Source organism: Symphalangus syndactylus, chromosome 12 (genome assembly GCF_028878055.3).
Source record: "Symphalangus syndactylus isolate Jambi chromosome 12, NHGRI_mSymSyn1-v2.1_pri, whole genome shotgun sequence".
Lineage (NCBI taxonomy): Eukaryota > Metazoa > Chordata > Mammalia > Primates > Hylobatidae > Symphalangus > Symphalangus syndactylus.
This window is the reverse complement of record NC_072441.2, coordinates 120,695,639-120,705,072: the sequence shown is the minus strand read 5'-3', so window position 1 is coordinate 120,705,072 and position 9,434 is coordinate 120,695,639.

Genomic DNA, 9,434 nt, shown 5'->3' with positions numbered 1-9,434 from the left:
TTAATTCTCTATGCCTTGGGTCCCTTATCTCTGAAGCGGGGATGGTAATAGCATTGACCTTATGGGGTTATTGCGAACATTAAATGAATGAATATAGGTAAAACAGGTCAGAGCCTGGCCCATCTGAAGACCTGGAAAGTACCAGGTGTTAGCTGTGATTGTGCTCTGTGCACAAGCCCTCTGTGGTTTGGAGCATTTGTTATCCTCTCTGAGCCACAGCCACTGCTGCACATGTGTAAACACTCTCTACAGAATTTGGAAAATGCAGCCTGGGTGGCTTCCTGGGAAACATAGATTAGGACTGGATGCCCCAGGGAGGTAAGGTTGACAGGTGTAGCAAAGAAAACTACAGGGAGCCCAGTTACATTTTAATTTCAGATAAATAGCAGATACTTTCTTTGGTATAGATATTTCCCATTCAACACAGTATTTGGGACATAAACTTGAAAAATTTATCACTGAAATTCAAATTTAACCGGGTATCTATATTTACTCTGGCAACCCTGCTGGGAGGGTTTCTTCAAGGCATTGCCTTCTGATCTGGTAGCCTACAGCCTGCCAAAGTGAAGGGGCAGACAGGAGCCAGGGATTAAAACCAACAACCCATCCTGGAGCCTCTAAGTCATGCCTCTAAGTCTCGCTACCCTCAGTGGCCCATCGGCCCATCCTGGAGCCTCTAAGTCATGCCTTCTGTGACTTCAGACTTTGCCAGGGCTCTTCAAGGTGTCTGTCTGTGCAGCACTGCATGGCCCCAGCAGGCACTGAGAAGAAATTGTGTTGACTTGACTGATTGAATGAATGAAGGAATGAATGAGGTTATAGTGGGTCTGAAGCCTGTGGAGTGTGATTGGAGGGACATCAAGAGGCTCCATTCCTCAACATTTGTTAGCCACGCTTCCCCGAGGTCTGCAGACTTTACCAGGAGAGAGCTATTCCTCAGAGCTAAGGAATTTGTCCACTGGAGCCTCCATTAAAGTGGAGTAGGCCTGAGAGGGGCCGTACTCAGTGCCAGCAGCGCTTCCCACATTGGCAGGCTCTGTGAGTTACACAGGGTGTGTGTAGGTGGGGACACTCAGGGCTCTGCGGTCAGGTTGGCTAGATTTGAATCCTAGCTCCATTCACTGAAATAGGCATTGGTTCTCCCTATATTTTCTCCATCTCCCATTTCAGTCTGGCAGCCTTGGAAGTCGCTCAAAGGCAGCTGTTCTCCATGCCTTGGTGCAGGACTAAACACATTGAAGAGCTTATGCCAAATGCCATTGACGGTAATGAGAAAGAGAGAGATAGACAGAGTGATGTTTCCCCAGAATGGGTTGGGAGAGAGTGAGGATCTGGGAACTGTCTGGTGAAAGCAAATTGGGGAGAAGCAAGGGCTTAGAGGAGACTTCTGGCTACTTTCTGAAGGTTCCAGGCCCTGGGAGTTGTGTGGGCCTGGAAGGACATCGTGGGCAAGATAATGGGTGTCTCAATAGCAGACTGTATAGACAGATCAACAACGGTAATTGAGTGCTTTGTGCCTGGCATTGTGGTAAACGCCTTACAGGTATTCATCCATCCTTAGAGTAGCCGCTTCTTTTTCCCTGTGAGAAGCTGAGGGGTGGAGAGTTTAACTTCAGAACCACCAGGAGATCTTCTTTGAAGCCTGGGCTTGCGTTAGATCTGGGGTGAGAGATTTTATGGTGACTGAGGGTAATTTTCTCTCAAGCTGGAGGGGATGAAGACTCATACTTGTATTTGAGTCAATTTAAAGAAAAAAAAAAGAAATGTGATATTTGGTTTGTCACTGAAATCTGGACTCGCTGTACACCTTCATTGTGGAGATTTGTTCGTTGGACTCCACTGTGCTCCAGCCTGACCTGCTCAGGCCCCTCTGAGGCAGGAGGATGCGCAGGCATCGGACTGCTCCTTAGGGAGTGGCGGGGAGTGGCTCTGCTCGATTTACCTCTTGGCAGCCATCAGAGCCTCCCTGGGGGAGGAGGGAGCTGGGAGAGAGTGGCAGGGGCTTCACGTGCAAGCGCTAAGTCTGAGCCCTGTACCCCAAGCTGCCCCGTGCCTGCACAGCCTCCCGGCTCCTCATAAAGGCTCTGAGTCTAGCACAGCATCTCCAAAGGCCACTAGGGGCAGTGTCAGCCTGCGCTTCCCAGGGCTAGCCCAGTCGTCGGCCTCCGGAGGATCCCTAGGAGGTTCCCAAACAGGCAGATTCTGGTACCAGTGCTGGAGGTTCAGTGGGTCTGGGGCAGAGTTCTAGGAATCTGTATGTTCACAAGCACCTCCAGTCAATTGTGATGGGCAGTCAGGTTTGGGAACCACTGATCCTGACTTACCTTCTACCCACTTCCTGCATCCTCCGTCGCCTCCTCAGGCCCAGCCCCTGACCACAGCTCATCCAGCCTCAGTTGGAACACTCCTTGCTGTCGATTGTTCAGAATGCCTGACAGTTTCTTTCTTCCACTGAGCCAAAGGCTCGCCTCCCGCTGCTGCCCTCTGACCCACAACCTCCCGCAGTGCTGTGCTGTGCCTGCCTTCCCCAGCGTCTCTCCCCTGCCAGGCCCAGCACGGATCACCTCTCCCTATCTGCTGCCCTCGGTGCGGCTTTCCTCCTGGCGGCACAAGGCTCCCGGATGGCCCACCCAGTGCTTGTTCGCTGGACGTGTCTGTTGACGCCTCTGTAAATACACAGCCACGCTGGAGCCTTACGCTCCAAGACATCTGATGGGGAGAAGAGGCACAGAGCCCCCTTTCTCCCTGGGAAGCTGCTGCCTTTCGTGGGGGACCTATGTAGGTCTAAGAGCTAATCATACTAAAGGGAAAGTTAAGCACAGAATAGTCCTCTCCCCACTGTCACACTAGCCCAATTCCACAACTGTTCTTACTTTTCTTTAAAAAAATCGACCTGGCATGTTGGCTTATGCCTGTAAACCCGGCACTTTGGGAGGCCAAGGTGGGTGGATCACCTGAAGCCAGGAGTTGGAGACCAGCCTGACTAACACAGGGAGTCTCTTCTCTATTCTACTAAAAATACAAAAATTAGCTGGGTGTGGTGGTGTGCACCTGTAATCCCAGCCACTTGGGAGGCTGAGCCACGAGAATCACTTGAACCCGGGAGACAGAGGTTGTAGTGAGCCGAGATGGTACCCCTGCACTCCAGCCTGGGAGATAGAGTGAGACTCTGTCTCGAAAAAAAAAATAAATTTACCTTAACATATTTATTCAGTTGCTACTAGAGTATGTATACGGTTTCATATTCTGCCATTTTCATAAAATACCATTTCCCCCACATCTCTGCATAGTCTTCCTAATTCCATTATAATGGCTGCATAGTACCACATCCTGTGGCCTGGGTTCAAGTCTCTGTCTTCCACCAGCATGCTGCAGGCACCCTAACACGCCGTTGTTCCTCTCCTTGAGCTGATCCCATCCCCATGAGCCTGGCATGCTTGTCCAGCATTTTGTTTTATCTTCTAGCCCTTGCACTAGATATAACCATACTGTATCCCTGCCACTTGGGGCATAGATAGGCTAACAATCGCTTTATGGCACTGTCCATGGGGGGCTGCAAAACAAAACAGCTATTTTAGCTGTTATCTGTTAGACCATTCTTTGCTAATCACCACTACCATTTATGGAGCTACCACGGGCCAGTCTTAGGGGGGCATTTGGTGTGACTTATCCCAGGCAATTCTGAAAGCAACCTTATGAGATATCCATACACCAGTCCACATTACAGATGAGAAAACTGAGGCTCAGAGAAGTTAAGCAAGTTATCCAAGATTACACGGCATTTATAGGACAGAGAGGGATTCAGGCTCAGGTCTGGGGCACTGCTAAGTTTCTGCTTATGCCACTCTCTTACATTTCAGGAAATGTAATCTGGCTCACGGTGTATTTGAGCCCCTGCAAAATAAGCCCCAATGTAATGGAGTTGTAGCAAACCTTATTGATTTTGTATTTCTCCAACCCAGGCCTAGTGATAGGCTTTTTCTCTCTGATGTTAGATGAAAAACATGCCCTTTCAACCCACTGTGCAGACTGAGCAATTGATGCATAGGCGCAGGAGGCCACTAGGCCAGAGAAAGGTGGGGGATTAGAACTCAGATTGAAGGCCAAGAGGAGAAAGGGGTCATTGGGGAGATGCCTGTGGTAGGCAGGTCTGTCTGCAGTTCAGCTCCTGTGAGGTCCTGGCACCAGGGTCAAACCATCTCCCATCTGTACCTTCTCATTCTGCCTTTCAGGAATAGCTTTTGCCCAGGCTCTGCAGCCCAACATTGCCCTCACTGTGGGCCCAGCTCGCATAGCCCTCCTGCCTGGCCTCTCCTGACCATTCCTGCCCCACAGCAATCACGCACTCCTCTGCACTCCTCTGCAATTACAATTTCAATAATTCATTTGGCAATTAATCATGTCTTGCCTTATGACATCTCTTCTATTCCATGTTGAGCTGTTATTTAGAAGTGCAATTGTTTAACTTCCCATGAGCAGCATATGCTGCCTCACTAATCTAGTCCGGTTTTTTGTTGTTTCTCTCCTGGCAGTCAGTCAAACCAGGGGTAACAATTTGAGGCCCACATTGGTGGGGGGTAGGGAGTGGGCAGAGATCCCCATTCAGGAGGCCATGGAGCAGGGAGCCAAGAGCCCTCTCACAACAGCCTCTTAGAGAGCAAGACAGCCAATCACACTCCTCAGGCTCCTTTTCTCCTGATTCCCCCAGTTATGAAACAGCTCTGGATACAAACAATCTCAGGAATTTTCCATGCATTTGTACAGTCTCCTTGACTGGATTAGATTTCCTGTGGGCAAGGACCATTCATTCTATTTTCAGTGAGGCTGCCTAACACGATGTGGCAAATTCTGAAATGAGGGAGAGAAGCCTGAGAATTGAGCCCCAGCTCTGCCACTTACTACCCGTCAGCCCAAGTAAGTCGTTTTACTTCTCTCAGCCTCATTTTTCTCATTTCTAAAAAGGGGGAGAATACCCATCTCATGAAAGTGTTAAGAGAATCATGGAACAAGTGCTTATATTCACACTGTATGTGTACTCTAAGCAGCTTGCACACATCAACTCCTTTAATACTCATATTCACTCAAAGTAGATTCTACTATTATTTCCATTTTACACAAAAAATTAACAAGTGAGGAGCAAAATAAGTGGGGGTGTGTTCTTTAGGGGACACAAGGAAGGCCTGCCAAGAACAATGGCGAGGGGCGAGTTTCATGCCTGTTTAGTGTCTGGGTGTCGGTGGGGGGAGATGGGTGGAAGGAGAGGTAGATGGAAGCAGGCACTGGGCAGGGTGTGGCCCCTGAGTGTTCCCCGGAGTTTCCAGGCTTTAGGCCTGAGATACAGAGGGAAGGATGGGAGTTGGGACTGTTCCAGGCTTCAGTGAATTCCAAGATCAATGTATTTGCTTGAGGTGAACTTGACCTGGGAGGAGAGGAGTAACCCCAAGGCAGTCACAGATGTCTCTGGAGAATGAAAATGAGAAAAACGTGTCCAGAGGGTTTTATCCATCCCCATCCCTCCTAAAGGTGAGGGCTAGAAGTTATTTTACTGTAACTCAAGCCTGGGGAGGAATCATAAGTCTTTTAGCACCATGAGTGTGGGAGCTGCACTAACAAGAAGTCTTCTTTTCCCTGTAAAAGATCCCATTGTTTGTAGATGGTCTCAAGGAACATAGCCCAGCTGGAGGGCCACTTCTCTGGCCCTGACACTAGTCCGGCCCTGACACTAGTCCTCCTCTCAGGATGGTAGTGCCTCCTTCTCTCCTCCCAAATGCAGCAACCTAGCCAGAAAAACAGACAGGGACTGATACAGCACACCAGGTGCTGGCCAGGAGCAGATGGGATCTCAGGAGAGGAAGACAACGGGTTAAAAGGAAGAGGGGAGGGAGAGGGTCTGGGGGAGGCTCTCCCTTGACCAAGGACATGGCCAAGTATAGGCTCAAGAATTCTGGACCTCTAGCAGGGTGCCGTGGCACCTACTTGCAATCCCAGTTACTTGGGATTACTTCAGGCTACTAGTCTGAGACCAGCCTGGGGGAGACCCTGTCTCAGAAACAAAAAAAAAAATTGTGAACCAAAAAGGGCTTGAAAACAACTGGATAGACTAGGAAAGCTGTTTCTGACCCCTGCATCTTTGGGTTTCAGCATGGTAGCCACTAACCACAGGTGGCTTTAAGCACCCGAAATGGGACTTTTCCTGAGATATGCCGTAAATGTAAAATGCACACCAGATTTCAAAAACCTGGTATGAGCCAACAGAATGTAAAATATCTCATTATTGATTTTTAAATATTGATTACATATTGAAGTCATATTTAGGATAATATTGGGTTAAGTGAACATTATTATTAAAATCCCTTTTACCCGTTTTTTGAAGCGTTTTTTCTGCTTACTAGAAACTAAAATTACGAACATGGCTCGCATTATATTTTTATTGGGCAGGGCTCCTCAGCCCTTTTGGTGCCCGGATGGTTACAGGCTGAGGGGAAAGCATTCTGTTGTAGACTCTACCCCATCCCCCACCCTTCTGAGTGGGGTCACAGGAATCCCAGGACCCCTAGAGCATGGCCTTGACCAAAAGGGAGAGAACAGTGGGAGAGAAACAGGGAATAAGTGAGGGAAATGAGGCCAAAAAGGATGATTCTGGTTCTTGAGTCTACCTGGTTGGTTAGTGGTAGAATCCAAAGCACTATTCTAGAAACTATGGGGCTAAAGGGATGAGGGAAATACAGCCGCTCATCTTCTGGGGGCTCACAGTCAAGTGAAAGTGGGTGAAACTGAGGCATCTTAAATGAGCATCTGTAGGAAGTGATCCAAAAAGCACTGCCATACATCCTGGGGTCCTCAGTGATGAAGAAGCTGCTCAACCTGAAGGCAGGGTCTGGAGAGAGCCAGGATGCTGGAATCAGAGGGAAAGAAGAGAAGGTGGACTCAACATTTGTTCAGAGTCGCTTTTATTCATTTAAGCCTCAGAAGATAATCACGTTTGGTGCTACTGCCCCCAATTGTGGATGAGGAAAACTGAGGCTTAGACAGCCAAAGTAACTTGTCCAGGGTCAAGAGCCACTACCTCCCACAATCTGAGCTATTTGAGGGGCTCTGCTACTTGCTAACTGTGTGGCTTTAGGAAACGTGTGGGACTTTTCTGAGCCTGTCTCCACCTCTCAACAGGCTATTGTGAAGACTAGATGAGATGATAATTGGGAAATGCTTCATAAGCGGGAGCTGTAATGCCTTCGTATCCAGCTCACAGTACATGCTCAACATGCTGACTATTCCCAAATGTAGATCTCTAGCCTGGACATTTTCACTTGGATGTTTAACAGGCATCTCCTTAAACTCAATGCACCCAGAATTAAACTCCTGATATTCCCCTCCAAATCTGCTCCACATTCTAAGTTGCCAAATCCTTAGAAATATGTTTGAGTCTTCTTTTTTAGTGCACCTCTATATCTAAGCCACCAACAAATCTTATTGGCTCCTACTTTCAAAATATATCCAGAATCCAAGTGCCACTACCACCGTGATCTGAGCTGCCACCCACTCTCCCCTGGCCCTGGCCCTCTGGGCAAACCTCCCAATTCATCTTCCTGCTCCCACCCTTGCCCCCGTACAGTCAATACTCCACTCAGCAGCCAGAGTAACCTTTTTAAACATGGGTCAGATCACAAGCCTCCTTAAACAATCTGGTGGCCCCCACTGCACTCAGAGTAACAGCCAAAGTCTCTGTGTCAGCCCACAGGCCTGAAGAATCTGGCCTCTCACCTCCTCCTCTCCCTTGCCTCCTGCCACTGTGCTGCCCTCACTCAGCTTCAGGCCCCACCCTTGCTGCTCCTCACTATGGTGGCTTCCACCTGCCACTGGGCCTTTGCACTTGCTGCTCATGCTTCCTGGGCTGCTCTGCCCCCAGATGCCTGCATGGCTTGGCTTGAGATTTCACCTCCTTTACCCTCACTCCCCCACCCCAGGACTCCCTGTCCTCTGTCTGCTTTATTTTCCTTCAGAAAACTTAAAACTGCCAATATATTATGTCACTTATTTGTTTCCCCCCTCTGCAATTCCTCTACTCCCCCATAATATTTAAGAATTTTGTCTGTGTCTCTGATTTTTAGAACAATGTCTAGAATACAGTAGGCTTTTTGAAAATGCTTGGTGAATAAATGAATGAACTTGGAATGATTGACTGGGCCACCCCACCTCCACCACCACTCCAGACTTGCTAGGAGGGTAAAAGAAGACACTGCAGTCCCAGGAAGGGGGTGGGCTACAGTGGAAACTCAGCACTTTGTCACTTAAACCCTGAGGCCTTTTCATCTCATTTTTTATCATGAAAACACATCTCTCCCTTTCCAGCACAGTCTGTTCAAAATCAGTAAAATAGAGCCTGTTTCTTTCTCTCTGTAAAAGCCCCATTGCTTTGCCATGTCTCCCTTGAGGCAGGACAGGTTTGCACCCTTGGTTGAGGCTGGAAACTCAGCAGACCAGGGATGTTTTCCTGTTTCAGTTGGAGCAGGGAGCAGAGGTGTCTGCCCTCGGGCAGGGGCCATCAGAGCTGCTGTATCTGAATGGGAGGGCTCTGGAGAAGATGGCTTGGGAAAGGCAGCAGAGGCAGCTGCTGACAGTCCTCACAGGACAGCTCAGGAAGAAAGATGCCGGCAGGTGAGACAGAGGGACGTCGAGGTATCTCCCTCAGACAGGTAAGGCAGCAATAAATTGGGACCATCTGTGTCATTATTAGACATTCTAAGTAGAGCTAGGCTCCCAGAACAAAGAAAACAACCCTTCAAAGGGAGAGGGGGAAGAGACAGAGAAAAAAGCAAACCACAAACACAACAGCCAGCGATCTGCTCTCACACACACACCCCTCACCTAATCATAAAAACATATTCCAAACAGGTTCCAGAGCTGTCCTTGGGAGGGGTATTTGAAATATATACATATCCCTGATACATCCCTGAAATGTTAACTGTCAGATCTCTCAGGAAATGGCTCTGCCTAAACAGACTTTCCTGGACTTTCATTTCATGAATGTTGAAAACAGAATTTTTATGAGACAAAGCCAAACAGAACCAGTGACAATTGTTCTTGAAATCATTCCCCTGGTCTCTTCCCCAGTATCCTCCCTCCCCGACACCATCATCCCCACACCAGCCATGTCTCCCTCACTCCCCAGAGACCACTCATGTCTCTTCCGGAGGCTCAGACGTTGTTGTTTTTATTACGTGGTGCCAGGCATATAAGGATAGGCAAGTGTATGTGGGGACAGGCTCAACCTTGGGGATAGCAGCAAAATATAGATATTTGAGCCCAAAGATCTGTGATTGTGAATGCCTAGTGCCTCCAGGGCTGGTGAGCTTGTCACTCAACCTTTCTGGCCTCAGTCTTGTCATCTGCATGATGGGACTAATGGTGATCCCTGCCCATGGTTGTGGTGAGGA